Source organism: Nycticebus coucang, chromosome 14 (genome assembly GCF_027406575.1).
Source record: "Nycticebus coucang isolate mNycCou1 chromosome 14, mNycCou1.pri, whole genome shotgun sequence".
Classification (NCBI taxonomy): domain Eukaryota; kingdom Metazoa; phylum Chordata; class Mammalia; order Primates; family Lorisidae; genus Nycticebus; species Nycticebus coucang.
Genome location: NC_069793.1, coordinates 20,819,776 through 20,835,092, shown reverse-complemented (window position 1 = coordinate 20,835,092; position 15,317 = coordinate 20,819,776). Strand labels below are relative to the sequence as shown.

Sequence of the window (15,317 nt, the reverse complement as noted above, 5' to 3'; positions counted from 1 at the left end):
AGTGACCAGACGTCTGCAGAGGGATGTGGCATTTCTTAGCTCCCCTGTGTTTGTGCCCCATGCCTATCTGCTCCAAACACAGCCTGTTCCCTATCCCTGCCCTGACACATATCTTTCTTTATGACTCCAAGGAGCAGCTGGGATTTTTTTTTTATGAGGAGGAAAGAAAACAGGACTCTCCGACGCCCTTCTGGCTGTCTGCACGGGCCCAGGCCCCAGATGGCCTCTTTGATTCATTTCCTCGAAGACTTTTCTCAGCAACACAGGGCACTTCAGTCACGGTCTCTCTGTTTCCCCATTGTCTGCCTTCCATAATTTGAGCTCCAAATACCTGTAGTCATCCCTCTTATGGGAAGGGGTTGTGGCCTCCCCTAATTCAGGCCAGGTGCCTAGAATCAATTGCAGTTGCCCTAAGAAGACCTTCTGTCTCCAGTATTTATTACCAAGCAAATGTAAGTGGAATGGGGCCTCGTGCCCCACAGCGTAAGGCCAGGGGGCTGGCTTGATTTCTGTTCCAATGATAGTTCCTCGACCATGGAGCTGACGGATGCTGTGAGAAGGAAGGGAGCACCTCAGCACAGGAGATCCGACATCTCTGGGGCCAGAAGACACCTGCGCATGCCTCTTCAGAGTGACCCAGGCCCTTGATTTCTTTCTTTCTTTCTTTCTTTTTTTTTTTTTGAGACAGTCTCACTATGTTGCCCTCAGTAGAGTGCTGTGGCATCACAGCTCACCACAACCTCGAACTTCTGGGCTTAAGTGATTCTCTTGCCTCAGCCTCCCAAGTAGCTGGGACTACAGGCGCCCACCACAACGCTCGGCTATTTTTTTGTTGCACTTATCATTGGTGTTTTAGGTAGCCCCAGCCGGGTTCGAACCACCAGCCTCGGTGTATGTGGCTGGCACCCTTCCTACTGAGATATGGGCGCTGCTAGGCCCTTGAATTCTGAAAGGCCTGGCCTCCATGCCACACCCAGGCTGTATTCAGGCAGGACGAGACTCCAGCCAGGGCTAGTGAAGTCACTTTGCAGAACACAGGCTGAGAACCAAGGAAACCCCCGGCAGAGAGGCACAGACAGAGTAAAATTGACCAGACATTGGCAACAGCCTGAGATAGATGAAGGAGCTGTGAAGTTCATGGTGAAATTGAAGTCATAATGCTTGAGTTGAAGCAAACACAGCTCCAACACCACTATGTCACCTCAGCAAGCTCCTTTGCTTGTCGGAGCCCCACTCCCGTGAGATAGAATCATCTCTGGTGTGCTTGCATCGCTGGGTGATTGCAAGCATCGAGCAAAAGCATAAAAATAGGGGTTCTGGCAACTGTAAAGAGGAGTATGGATGCCAAGAATTGTGTTGTGATTAGTGTAAAGCAGGAGGAAATTCAGTTAGATGACAGGAAGAACTTCCACACTTACTGGGGAGACAGGAGACATAGGTACGAGGTTGTGGGGCTTGCCCTCCTTCTTAAAGATCTTTAAGAAAAAGATCAGTTTGACTGTTTAGAAACAGTCTTGATTTTGGAGAGGCATTGCCCAAAAGACTTGGGATGTCTTTTTATGACACTGTAGTTACCTACGTCATTCAGGCAGGAAAGTGATGAGCAGTCATATCTGTACGAGTGTGTGTGTGTGCACGCGCGTGGGTGTACACAGCTCTGTACATGTACCTATGTGCCTGGCTACATCTGGCCGGATGTCTGAGTCTGTGCATCTGTGTAGCTGTTGGTGTGTGTCTGTATCTATACGTGTGTGTATCTGTATGGTTGCCTACCTGTGGGTGTGCATATCTGTGTGGCTGTGTCTATAATGTGTCCATGGCAGTGTGTGTATACAACTTGTCTGTATGCTGAGTCTACACTGTTGTCTGTGTGGGTTTGTGTACATGTGTCCCTGTGTGTTGAGCAAGATGCTGACACCGAATCTCGGCTGACTCATCTTGATTACTAAGCTGTTGGGAGAACTTCCTCTTGCTGTACTAACCAATTTGGGAGGGCTTGGACAAAGTCAGGGCCAGGATGCAAAAAAGATTTGAAATGTGATTTTTATTTATCTTTTCTTATCCAACTTTTCTAAATTTTGACTAAGAAGAGCTAGATGAAGATGAGCCCCAGTTCTGGAGTCAAAACTACTAAGGCCTGAGTTCTGACTTCCCCAGCCCCTCACTTGTGATCTTGGTTCTTACTTGCCCTCTTGGGGCCTCAGTTTCCACTTCTGTAAAATGGGGGTGATGGTACCTATCACAGAGGCCAAGGGCCAAGTGAAGTAGAGCATGCATAGTCCTGTGGAAAGTGCTCCCTGCATGCTGGCCCTGGCTCCGATCCTGGAGTAGAAAGAGCTCTGTCTTTGGAGCCACCTGCCTTGGGCTCTGTGGCGGTGGGTGAGTCATTGCATCTCTGGGTGAGCTGTGTGGCCCTGGGTGAGTCACTGACTCTCTGACCCCAGTCTTTCATGCTGTCAACTGGAAATATTAACATGCCTGCTTCATGAGATCATGGTGGGGTTCGAAGGAAATAATGTAAGAACTCAACACGGTGTTCACTGCACCATAGGCATTTAGGAGAATAAAGTAAGTTTCCTTTGTCCATATGCAAAAGGGAAATTCCCCCCCACCCCCCAACCAGCCTGCTCCAACTCCCTGCCATCACCACAGCTGTAGAATTCTGCTTCTCACCCACTACCTGGGTTTCAATTGCCACCTGTTTTATCCTGTCTGACTCTAAATACAGTGCAGGAAACCAGGAACTCTCTGCATCCTTTTCTGCTGGGGTGGATGGGATGGGGACTGCACGGTGGCCACCAGTATCCAGGACTCCTCCACCCTTCATGCTGGCTCAGACTTGTGCCCTTTCTCTCCCAGTTCCCAGGCCCCCTTAATACCCATGGAGCCATTAAATATTTAAATCTGGGCTGTGTAGTGGGCCAGGTTGCCACAGCAACGGCCCTGCATATTTTGGGATGGGTTAATGAGTCTTTCAAAGTGTCTCTGTTGAGCTGCAGGCCCTGGGGGGATGCAGAGTAGGAGGGGAGACCAGTGGAGAGGGAGGGAGGGAGGGCCGGGGCTCCTTCCCACTCCAAGGCTTACACAGGTGCAACTGGCCAGGAGAAAGAGCAGAGGACTGAGAGTCAGAGAGAGGGCAGGCTTTGCCTGTATTTTCAGAGTCTGGACTCAGACTCAGGACGCCTGCTTGCCAGTACCACTTGCTTCTGCCTGTGAGCATGTTGTCTAAAATAGCCCATCAGTCAGCACGTTCCCTCTGGGGTGTGAGCCCCTGTTCTTTCTTGGCCAGCTGGGCCAACGTGGGAAGCTTGCTTACTTCTCGGATTCTCCTGGTGGGTAACTCGGGTGGGGATCATTTATGTACTTTAAATGATATTAGAAAAGTGCTTAGCATGGATCCTGGCAGATGTGAAGCTGTAGCATTGACTATATTGATAAGATTATTCAAATGACTGAGCCCCTGCGGGGGACATTATTTAGTACCCCTGGTGTGCCCTGAAGGGAGGGACTCAGAGGAAGTAGGAGAAACAGCCTCGCCACCAAAGGACTGTAATCAGGTAGAGAAGGTTGGACAGTGGCAGGTGCAGGGTCTATCTGTCCCCAGGGACTGGCTCTGCTTGGGCTTCATTTTGAGGCCACCCAGCATGTGCAGGGAGTCTTGGTCTGGGGACCTGTCCAGCCTTGACTATGCTCTGAGCCTTTCTGCAAATCCCTTCCTCTCCAGGAGTTATCTCCTCGGCTACAGGGGGACTTTCTGGCTCAGCTCTCCTCCAGGATTTGAATTCCTAGGCAGCCCTGCAGCCCAGCCAGAATACTGGGCCAGTCTGACAAGGTCCTCAGGGTCACCCTGTGGGCTCCACTCTTTAAAAGTGATTTCAGGGCCGAGGTGGCATCCAAGATGCCCAGAGCCCCTTGCCCTAGCCAGGCACCCAGCAGTTCTCACGGGGCCTTTTCCCTACACTCAGTTCCCCATCCATACCCCAGCCCCAGGCTCTCCCTCCAAGGTCCCAGAGCATTCCAATCGCTGCTCCAGACGCAGGCTGGCTGACCCCAGCAATAGGCCAGGGGCATTGTCATTCTGAGGAGGGGTGGCAGCCCTGAGCAGTTGCCCATGCTGGGTGAAATCAGGGAGCCTGGGCTCCAGCTTCCAGGAATGACAGAGAGGGGTCCCCTAAGGGTTTGACTGGCCTCTGGGCCATTGGCTGATTACTCATGTACCCACCTAGATTTGGTGAGGGGTGTGATTTTCAGCTTGCTGGGAACCCTGGTTCCCCAATAAACCTCAGGGAGCTTCTCACCTTGAGATCTCTGAATCTGTCTGTGTAGCCCCCTCTGGGTATAAGAAAAGGAAAAACTGGGGTGGGGGATATCTTAAGCCTGGAGGATCCAAATCCCAGGGCTGGAGTCTGGAGGTCTGAGAGTTAACAAACTCTGGGTGGTTTTCAGAGGCTGGCGGGCTCGCTGTTCTTCCCCTCTATCCAGACTGGCTGGGCCAGCCCTGGGCAGGAAGATGGCACAGTCCCCAGGGTGGCCTCCTTCTCAGGGGGTTCTTTCTGCTTTATAGGTTCCTTAAGTGGAATTTAGGGTTTGACCCCCACACCTTCCCCTGTCCCATTTGCTCCTGCTGTGAACTTTCTGCCCTTCTGGTGGGGGTGGGGCTATGGAGAAAGGATGACTTTGGAAGGGATAGAAGTTGTTGAGTGGCCAATTAGACTCTGAGCCACAGATAAGATGGGTGCTACCTTCAGAGAGGAACCATGTGCTCATCTCAGAGTCCACAAATCTCATAGAACTCAAGGGGTGAGTGGACTTGGGGAAAAATATTATATCTTCACTTTCACTCATGTTTCACTGAAACTGAACATTTCCTTTCAGTTATGAACATGGGCAGCAAATCACAATACTATGAGCAGTACTGGAGACTTTGTCATCAATAAACCTAAGCAGGTCTTTTCATTTCCCATAAAAATTGCAACAGATTCTTGAAATGATGATTGCTAGGAAGATCGTGAATTTCATGTGTTAATAAAAAAAGCATTTGTATTGCTTCATTACAGATTTGTTTCTTAAAAATATTTAGAGGCAAATGCTCACAATGGCTCACTCCTATAATCCCAGCACTCTGGGAGGCTGAGGTGGGTGGATTGCTTGAGCTCACAAGTTCAAAAGAGAGACCCCCATCTCTAAAAAAATAGCCAGGCATTGTGGCAGGCACCAGTAGTCCCAGCTACTTGGGAGGCTGAGGCAAGAGAATCGCTTAAGCCTGGAAGTTTGAGGTTGCTGTGAGCTATGATGCCACAGCACTCTACTGAGGGCAACACAAGTGAAACTCTGTTTCTTAAAAAAATAAAAATCCGGGACTGGATGGAGTGGCTCATGGCTATAATCATAGCACTTTGGGAGGCTGAGGTAAGAGGATCACTGGCAGCCAGAAGTTCAAGACCATACTGAGCACACCATAGCAAGATCTGTTTCTACCAAAAAAAAAAAATTAAAAATTAGCAAGGTATAGTGGTACACATTTGTTTTATCGGCTATTTGGGAAGTTAAGGCCATGAATTTGAGGGTGCAGGGAGCTATGGTGATGCCACTGCACTTTAGCCCTGTCTCAAAAAAGATTATTTTTGGCTTGGTGCCCATAGGGTTAGGGCGCTGGCCACATATATCGAGGATGGCAGGTTTGAACCTGGCCTGGGTCTGCCACACAACAATGACAACTACAACAAAAGAATAGCCTGATGTGGGGGGTGCCTGGAGTCCCAGCTACTTGAGAGGCTGAGGTAAGAGAATCACTTAAGCCCAAGAGTTTGAGGTTGCTGTGAGCTGTGAGAGCTGTGATGCCATGGCACTCTACCCAGGGCAACATAGTGAGACTCTGTCTAAAAAAACCACACACACAATTTTTTTTGATAATTGTATTTTAACATAATTGCTTTCCTATTTAATCCTATGTATTTTATGCATTTAAATGGGGTCTAGAGATCTCACTAGGCTACTCAAGGGGGTGGGGGAAAGGTGAGAAACCCCTGGAAGGAGCTCATCCCTGGGCTTTAGCATCAGGCCAACCTGAAGCAGGTTGCCCACCATCTTCGAGCCCACTTCAATCACAGGTCAGTAGGGAGCAGACTCATCACCTAGGATTCCTACAAGGATCTGTAGGCCTATAGTCGAAGCCAGGTATCCAGTAAGATCTAACTAAACACAGGCATGTCTAGCATGAAGTTTCATAAGAGTTTGAGGGAGGCAGCCTGGAGGATGAGAAGGAAAACTCGGTCCAGGCAAAGCAGCAGGTGTTGTTGGAAGCTCCTGCCTGTGCAAGGCTGGGCAGGGGACACAATGAGGCTTGATGAGATTATCCTGGTTGTGAGCCCACATGTGTGTGTGGAGTTTCTGTGGGGCTGGGAACACAATGGCACGCAGAGCAGGACTGTCATCAGAGAAGCAGCCAGACCCAGGACCAGCCCCTAGACCTAAGGTCTGGGTCAGCTCTCCCAGTCTGTCTGGCCAGTGGAATTTGTGCAAAGGCCAAGGATACTCGCTAGAAGTGCAATGAATGAGGAAATGAAGGTAGGCAGGAACAAATGAATGAAATGTGTTATGCTATGAATTGCCCCAAGAATAACAGTTGGGAGGAAGCTTGTTCTTTGGAAACCCAGGGAGACCACCAAGCAGACACTCTCAGAATCCCATGGGAGCAGCCAGCCTGCTCCCTTTGCTCTCAGCCCCTTCCCCAGGGCATGGCAGTGCTGTGGGGCTATCCACGCTGCTCTCAGCAGGCTGAGTTGGCCTTCATTCCCATCCCCTGCTGTTCACACCATCTCTCAGAACCAGGGTTTCCTTGCCACACCCAGCTGTCCCTCTGCTTCCTTCCTCCTGCCACCTGCCTTTCCCCATATCACCAGCTTGGCTGTGGAACACCTTTCCTGGAGGGTTCAGTGAGGCCCAAGGACAGACATGGGGGTATCCTTAGCACAGGGGTCCTTACTCTGCCTTCCCTCTGTTCTTGGGCCCTTGAGCTCTGGCACTTGTCCTGCTCCAGCTACACCTGACTACTGGAGCTACACTGCACTTGGACTCTAGTATTCAGAGGCCAGACACTCTGCCTGATACATAGTGACCTCCATGCTTCTGTGCTCCTGTCCAAGTTCAAACCTCCAAACCACTCAGATCGCCCAGGTTCCCTTGCCCTCTGTCAAAGTGACAAAGTCTCTACAAGAGGGTGCAGGGCCTTGTCTCCAGAGGCCTTTACAAATGAGCCATCTCAGTGTGGTGTCCAGTGCTGAAGATGGGCCAGGGGCTCACTGACCTACATCTGAGACTGGCATCATCTCCGGCTTAAGTGCAGTCCATGGGGGATAGGAGACATGGATTGTGCAAGGGTCACTCTGGGAATTGGCAGGCTCAAAGTGCTTGGAGCCACACCACTGGAGGATAGCCAGAGCAGAACAAGAAACCCTGTTTTGTCCCAGCAGGTCTTCCAACCTACTGTGTGACATTGGGTTATTAAGCCTCAGTTTCCTATATGGAAAAGTGGAGTATCCACCTCACAGCATGATGGTTGGGAGGCTCTGATGAGGTAATGCATGTAAAGCGCTTCCAAAAGTCAGGGTAAATGAAGGTGTCAGTCTTGGGAGGCTGCCTGGTTGGTGGCAAGAGCAGCAGGCTTCATATCAGGAGCTCCTGGTTCTAGCCATGCTGGATGGATGACTTTAGGCAACAGCCTCTCTCTCTCTCTTTGGGCCTCAGCACCCCAAGTGTGAAATGAGGAGTTGGAGACAGCTCTCACTAAGGTGCTTCCTTCCTTGATTTTCTGATTGAAACAACCCCCATGGGAGCTCTGAGGGGGACAGAGGAAAGAGCTGGTGGCAGGGACAGCGTCCCCACCTCCCCAGCTCCTAGTCTGCGGAGGGGGCCTGGCCAGACACTGTGAATGCTTTGTGACCTCTTGGCATTCCCAGCTCAGTGAGCTTGTTGGGTGGGGAGGCTGTCATTTAGAATCCTTGCTTGTGGTTAACCCTCAAGGCACCCTCTCTTCAGGAGCCTAATTAGATTTTATCCCCCATTCAGTTGTGCCCATGTCCCCAGGTTGGTGCCATCACTGGGAACACCAGAATTTCAGGACAATTGCTTATTTATGATGCTGTCTGTTTTGGGATGAAGCCCAGCGGGCAGTGAGCAAATAAGTCCTCCCTGCTCAGCCTCGCACCTGATGGCAAGAATCCTTGTTATTTTTACAAGCCTCCAGCCCATGTCCTGATGAAGGGAAAGATGTGGGCTTGGAGTCCAAGCTGACAGCCCTGGGGACTTTCTAGGCCCTTGGAGCCTTCGTTTCCTCATCCATAAAGGAAATGATAATAGTATCACTTACTCTGCAGAGCTCTTTGGAGGATCAAGTGAGATCATTATAAGCAAATGCTCATAACACGGCGTCTGGCACTATCATGGCGGCTCAATAAACACTGACCCTGCCTCTGTCCTCCCCAGATGGCCTCCCCAAGTCTACCCTGTTCCCCAGCCCCACCCCAGCAGTCAGGGTTTCATTTCTGTCCAACCTGGACACGTGGTTGTGGCTGTTCACACTCCTGTCTAAGTACTGACGGGGTCATCCAACCTCACCAGACTAGAGTCCTTGATGGAGGGCAGCCGTCGGTCTCTGTGCCTTGGATCAAGCCCAGGGCTGGCACTGGAGGTGCCTGGGGAGAGAAGGAAGGAAGGAACTGGCCGTGCAGCCTATCAAGTGCTTTCTCCACATCATCTGCTTCTATCCTCCTGGCAGGGAGGAGTAAGCTCTGAAAGTCCTCATCTCCCAGAGGAGGAGCCTGGCTCAGGTTCCCAGCTGAGGGATCCCTTGCTCAGAACACAGGCTCCCCGTGGGGCTCTGCCCTGGACCACAGCGCCCTCACCTGGCCAGGGTGTACACAGACTTTTCTCAGCTCTGCACGAGCCCAGACCTTCCTTGGCTCCCCCCCACCCCCACCCCGCTATGGGCTTCTCCGTCACTCTGCCCACCTGCCTCCTTTCTGTCCCTCCAGAAAGCATGCCCAGGGGCTAGGGAAGTCGTGGGTAGAAGGAATGATTTATGAACTGAGCTGTTCTTCTTAATCAGAGAACCCCTCCTGGGCCCCACTCCGAGCAGATGGGGCCTAGCCGCCATCTGGGCAAGAGGAGGGGCGAGATTAATAAAGCTGTCTGGCCTGGGCAGGGCCTGCTGAGGAGAGCCCTGAGGCACGGTGTGACCTCGGCCTCCTCTCTGCCCCTCTCTGGGCCCTGGGCTCCCATCTGTCAAAGGATGGCAGGATTGAGCCATCCCCCAGGGTCCTCCAGCTGTCTCAGAAGAGGAGCCTAGACAGCTCCCTGGGACTCTGCCTGGTGGCCTGGTTCAGGGCAGAGAAGTAGTGGGTTGTAGACTTTGGGGACTGAAGCATAGCGCTTCCTCTCTCTGGTGCCACACCCCATGGGCAGCTGTCACTCTGGTTTGGGGTCCTGCAGACTTGGGGCTGACTCATAGCCGTGTCTTGCTAACCAGGTGAATCATTTCAAGCCAGTTATGTCTGAGCCTCAGTTTCCTCATCTGTAAAATGGGGTTATAATGGTGCCCACATCCTAAGTAAGGTTTAAAGAAAAGGTTGCAAGAGAAATGCATAACAGAGTCTGTTACATATGTAGATAACTATGAAAGTTTTGAAACAGACTGTGTTATGGTCCATTATTTCACTTCCAAGAAACGCAGTCAACAGCTTCCTTTCTGATTCACTTGTCAACTTGGTCTGCTTGTCATTGGTGTTGCTGGGAGAGCTTCATTTGTTTCTCTCCTTGGGGATTTTATATTTCCTGATTTTGGTGCATCTCACGATTTTTATAATGACCCACGTGGTAAATGCTTAATCCTGTTGGTTATTATTAGTCTCAGTTATCATAGAACTGTAACAATTAATCTGAATTTGGAGTTGTTTAGGAGAAAGATGTTTGTATCCACGTTGACCATGGTTCTCCCCTACTCTCCCTACACTCACAGCTGGTGACAGCCACATATTTCCAGGTGTAGGCGTGCTGGTAACAGCCTTCCCATACTCGTGCTACTGTGAATTCTTACTATCTCCTTCGGCTTCAGACCATCACAGTTTTCAGAGGAGAGACCAGCATCTTAGGAGGGTGGTGACTTTCCCAAGGTCTCAAGGTAGCTCATTAAGGACCTGTGGCAGCTGCAGTGGGCAGGTGGGGAGGATTGTTTGAACATGGTAGACATCCCTGGGTGTCCTCTTCTAGGACAAACAGGAGGCCATCAGTGGGATGAGGGAGTAGAGGGGACAATGAGAGAAGGGAAGCAGGTTCATTTGGTTCTATAGAGGAGTGAGTCCACTTCAGGCCAGAGGGGCTGGTGAGGAGGAGAACACTTCCTCTTTGTCATTGGGTTGTTCTCTGTGTCACCTCTGCCTCTCATCCCAGCCTCACTATCCACAGGAAGATAAGCCACAACCCGAGGGAGTGGCTGGCGATGGGGGGCCCAGCCTGGGTAGGGGCAGGGCAGGGAGAGAGACAGGAGGAAACCACAGTCCCTCCCTCCTTCCCCAAGCGCAGGGCTGGCTATGGGGCACAGCATCTGGACTTGACCTTCATCCCTGAGGCACAGAGACCCAGCTCCGAGTAACAAGTCTACTGGCTTCCTCTTGCCACGTGGACTATCCCTGGATACGGCCCCAGCCCTGAGCTCCTGGGGCCTTGGTAGACCCAGAGGGCTTCTTCCCCAGCTGTCCACCCTGGTGGGAGTGTCCTGCCTAGGGGGGGCAGAGCATCTCCCCTTATCCCCAGCGCAGATTTGGGGTACTCATGACTGTGCAGACCCTAGGGGGCTTAGCTTCTATCCTGCTCCTCCCTCCCCGCTCCCAACAAAGCTTTTGTGACTTCTTGCTTGGAGTTATAGAAAAAACATAGAATCTCTGGAGTACACTTGGTATTGCTTCAGTTTCCTCTGTCAACGGGGCAGCAGCCCACCTAGCAGGGCTGGCGTGAGGGTTCTGCGTAATCACACAGAAGGACAAAGCACTTTCCATGGAAGCTGATTCTGACCCCTGAGTCTGATCCCCAGCCCCATCACTTACCAGTAGTGTGAGGTTGGGCAAGTCAATTCCCTCTCTTGGACTCAGTTTCCCCAAGGTAAAATTGGGAATATAGGAAGGCGTTTGCTTCTTGGGGTTGTTCTTATTTAGTGAGCTCGTGCATGTAAGCCCTGTAACCTCAGTACGCACAGTACCAGAGGTGGCGCACACAGCCAGGACAGGCAGTTGAAGAGCCTGCAAAGGTGTGTGTTAGGCCAGATGTGGTGCCAGCTCCTGGGGTCACAGCGAGCTCTCGGGATGGGGGGCCCTTCTCCTGCCTTCTCATCTGCCCACCTTCACCTCCACTCTTCAAAACTTACCTTTACCTCCCTCTTCTCCACTGCCCCCAGGGGAGTTTGGCCAGGGGAGTCACTTCTTCCCCTCATGAGTTACCCAGTCCTATTCTTACTGCTTCTTTATCTCCTCCAACCTCCTACCACCCCCAACACCGACCTGTGTACATGTGCTTATTTGCATCTATACTACCTGACCCTGCACCTGGCACACAGTAGGAGCTTAATGTACATCTCTGGGTTCCTGGGTAAATAGGTAGACAGATGGAATGAGGGAGGGAGGAATTAATGGGTGAAAAGATGAATGGGTACATGGATAGATGAAGGGAAAGGGACAGAAGGATGGATGGATAGATGGATGGATGGATAGATGGATAGATGGATAGATGGATGGGAGGGTAGTTGGGTGCGTGGATGGATGGATGGGAGGGTAGGTGGGTGCGTGGATGGATGGATGGGAGGGTAGGTGGGTGCGTGGATGGATGGATGGGAGGGTAGGTGGGTGCGTGGATGGATGGATGGGAGGGTAGTTGGGTGCGTGGATGGATGGATGGGAGGGTAGGTGGGTGGGTGGATAGAGGGATGTGTGGGTAGATGGATGGATAGTTGGATGGATGAATGGATATAAGGATGGATGGGTGAGTGGATGGAGGGAGGAGTGGGTGGATCAGTGGATATCTTGGTGAGTAGATGGATGGGTAGAAGGGTGGATGGAGGGAGAAGTGGGTGGACAGATGGATGGATACATGGATTGGTGGATAGATGGATGTGTGGGTAGAGGGAGTGGGGGTAAATCAAGCGGAATCTTTCGCTTACCACTCCTTCACTGACCCCAGGCAGGCTTGCACTTGAATGGGAGGGAATCTGAACAGGCATGGAAATCTACCCCTTCCTTAGCCCAGGCTTCCTGGGCCTAAGATTTTTTTTCTAAAACTATTCTCTAATCCAGTATTTGAGCAAGACCTGACTAGGGAATTCCCCATAGGTGCAATAGAACAAGAGTCTCCATATGGCCATTTGACTTCTGAAATCAAACCCTCATTTCCGCTGCTGGGAGCTGGCCCTCTAGAGGAACCTTCTGGCAAATCTTTATGCAAAGCCAAGGAACACTTTGCTGCATAAAATTTTTCTGTCTTGGGAGTATGGGTTCCTAGGGAGGAGGTTGATGAATGGGTCCCTGCGGCACTCCCTCGGTGGGACATTGCTGCAGAGGCCTAGGGGTGTGGGCCATCCAAGCCCACCGTCTCCCCCCAGTTCATCAGCCACATGAAGCCCTGTCAGCATGGATGAAGCCTGTGCCAAAACCCACAAGTCTCTTGAAGACGTGCCTCCCCAGACAGCCCCTGGGAAGACACCTGGGAGATGCCACCTGAACAGAGGGTGGGCACCTGCAGCAGACCGCCCCAGCTGGCATGGCCCTGGGTGCTGAGAGCTTTTCATTGGTTCTGATGGGCCCAGACTAGCAAGACCCTTGCCCCAGGTGTGTGCACCAGGAGGGCGAGTTTTCATAAACAGCTCCTTTAATGTGGCTGCTCTTTATTGACTTCCTGTAGTAATTGAATATTTTCTCTTATAGGACAAGCTGGGGCAATAAAAGACATCTGAACAAACCCCTTGGACAGGAGACTCGGTTCTGCTGACGTCTGAAGAACTGCCAGGTGACAAATTGGCAATTGCCTTTCCTGTCTGCGATACCCCAGCAGAGAGTGCCACCTCTGCCTTGCCACCTGACACTGCCCGTCCTCCCCCTGCTCCTTTCTCTGTCTGCCTGTCTCTTCCTGCCTCTTCTTGCAGTTTCTCTGTCTCTGTCAGTCTCCTTTGTTCTTTCCTCTCTTTCCGGCTTGTTTTTGTTTCCCTGACCTGCTGACTCTATCATTCTCTGTCTCTATTTGCTATTTTCCCACTGTGCACGTATTCACTCATTCATTCAGATCTATTACTTGGAGACTCACTATGTACCAGCCAGTGCTCTAGAAACTCAGAATAAGCCAGTGAACAAAACAAACCCACGCCTTTATGAAGCATATATGCTAAGAAAGGCTGATGTTTGCTCCCAAAATAAATGCATAGAGCAGAAAGCATGTGGCGTGTCCACGGGGCACCAGGCTAGGCCTCCAAGCTTAGGTCCATCTCTAATTGGTTTTGTTTTCTCATTTCCCAAATGAGGGTGTTGGGCCAAGTCAATGCTTCCCAACCTTTCGTGACCAAGAGTTTCTTGTATTGATATGTTGGTGACAAAAGTTATACAAGGGCTAGATCTAAGTCAGCATGTACACAAACAGTAGTTTCAAAGAAAAGCATCCCTTAAATTCTCTAAAGTCCTTACTCTTAATCTATATTTTGTTGCTATAACTGAGTACCTGAGACTAGGTGATTTATAAAGAAGGGACATTTATTTCTTTTGGGTTTGGGGGCTGGGAAGTCCAAGGTTGAGGGGATGCATTTGGTGAGGGCCATCTTGCCAATAGGAACCCCCAGCAAAGTCCAGAGGTAGCACAGGACATCACATGGTGAGGAGGCTGAGTGTGCCAAACTGGATTTTATAACAGAATAACCAACCCACTCCCCCTAATAACCCATTAACCCATGAGTGGATGAATCTATTCATGAGGGCTCCGCTTCTTAAAGGCCCCATCTCTTAATACTGTTACACTGGGGATTAAGCTGAATGGATAAATATTTAAACTACAGCACCTTAAACACTTAGTTTTATTATGCATGAAACGATCAGCAGCATCTGAGGGTCATGTTGTATGATAAACACTCCTCTGTAAGCAAGCATGGGACCTTCATGTGGCCAGAGCATATCCACAGCTACCATTCACACGCTTCTTGGGCAGAAGCTACCTAGAAGAGCAGATAGATCACAGCACCTGAACTGCTCTCGAAAGTGCTTTTCAGATGCATGGGGAGAGGGGCAATCCCACCAAGTCAAGTTTGCCTGTGATTCTGACTCCTACCTTTATCCCTCTGGGCCGTAGGATTTAAAGAATTTTATTCACTTACCAGTGCTGCCTTTACCAAGATCATTTATCAAGTACCTGTTAACATTGTCCTTGGTGCTTGTACTGCCCAGAGATGATGGACAGACCTGAGAAACGGGGTCCCAGGAGTGGTTTAATTGCTCCAAAATTCAAGACCCTTGCCCCTTGAGCCACAGATTTGGCAGTTTTGTGCTGTGTGGCCTCGGACAAGTGATTCCACCTCTCTGAGCCTGAGTTCCCTCTCTTGAAAAATGGAACTGGCATAAGCTATTTCCTGGAGCTTTGTGAGGATTAAATGACACTGTGTGTGTTCCCTGGCACATAGTTTTATTTATTTATTTTTTTTGTAGAGACAGAGTCTCACTTTATGGCCCTCTGTAGAGTGCCGTGGCCTCACACAGCTCACAGCAACCTCCAACTCCTGGCTTAAGTGATTCTCTTGCCTCAGCCTCCTGAGTAGCTGGGACTACAGGCGCCCGTCACAACGCCCGGCTATTTTTTGGTTGCAGTTTGGCCGGGGCCGTGTTTGAACCCGCCACCCTCGGTATATGGGGCCCGCGCCTCACCGACTGAGCCACAGGCACCACCCGGCACATAGTTTTAGTAAGAACTCAAGGAATGCCATCTGCCCCTAGCTGTCACTTATTACCTACCACGTGCTAAGCTTCGCACTTGGTATTTTCCATATGCTACAAGAAAGGCATTATTTTTATCCTAACTTTAAAGAGAAGGAAACTCAGTTGCATGCAGTTCAGTAACTTGCCCTACCAGCTAAGTCTAGCTGAGCTGGGATGTGACCCTCTCTTGGTCATCGAAGCCCTCTTTCCACTCACACACCCTGCCCTGAACTGGAACCTGGGCCTTCGTGTGCTCCACCTGCCCTCTGGCTCCCATTGTCTGTTTTTCTGTCTGACTCAACTTTGAGGTTGTCGGAGGCTCTTCCC

The 15,317-nt window shown here is 50.7% G+C and overlaps 1 protein-coding gene across 10 annotated transcripts in view; it reads left to right on the top strand.

Annotated features, from left to right (window-relative positions):
- TSPAN18 (tetraspanin 18) overlaps positions 1 to 15,317 on the top strand; it is a 199,108-nt gene that overhangs the window by 155,334 nt on the left and 28,457 nt on the right. For 9 of the 10 annotated variants that reach the window (XM_053560379.1, XM_053560382.1, XM_053560375.1 and 6 more), the window contains one exon: positions 12,966 to 13,047. The gene's annotated coding sequence lies outside the window, so the exon portion shown is untranslated. Of the gene's footprint in view, positions 1 to 12,850; positions 12,870 to 12,965; positions 13,048 to 15,317 lie in introns of those variants that run through there. The other variant, XM_053560385.1, reaches the window with a different exon arrangement.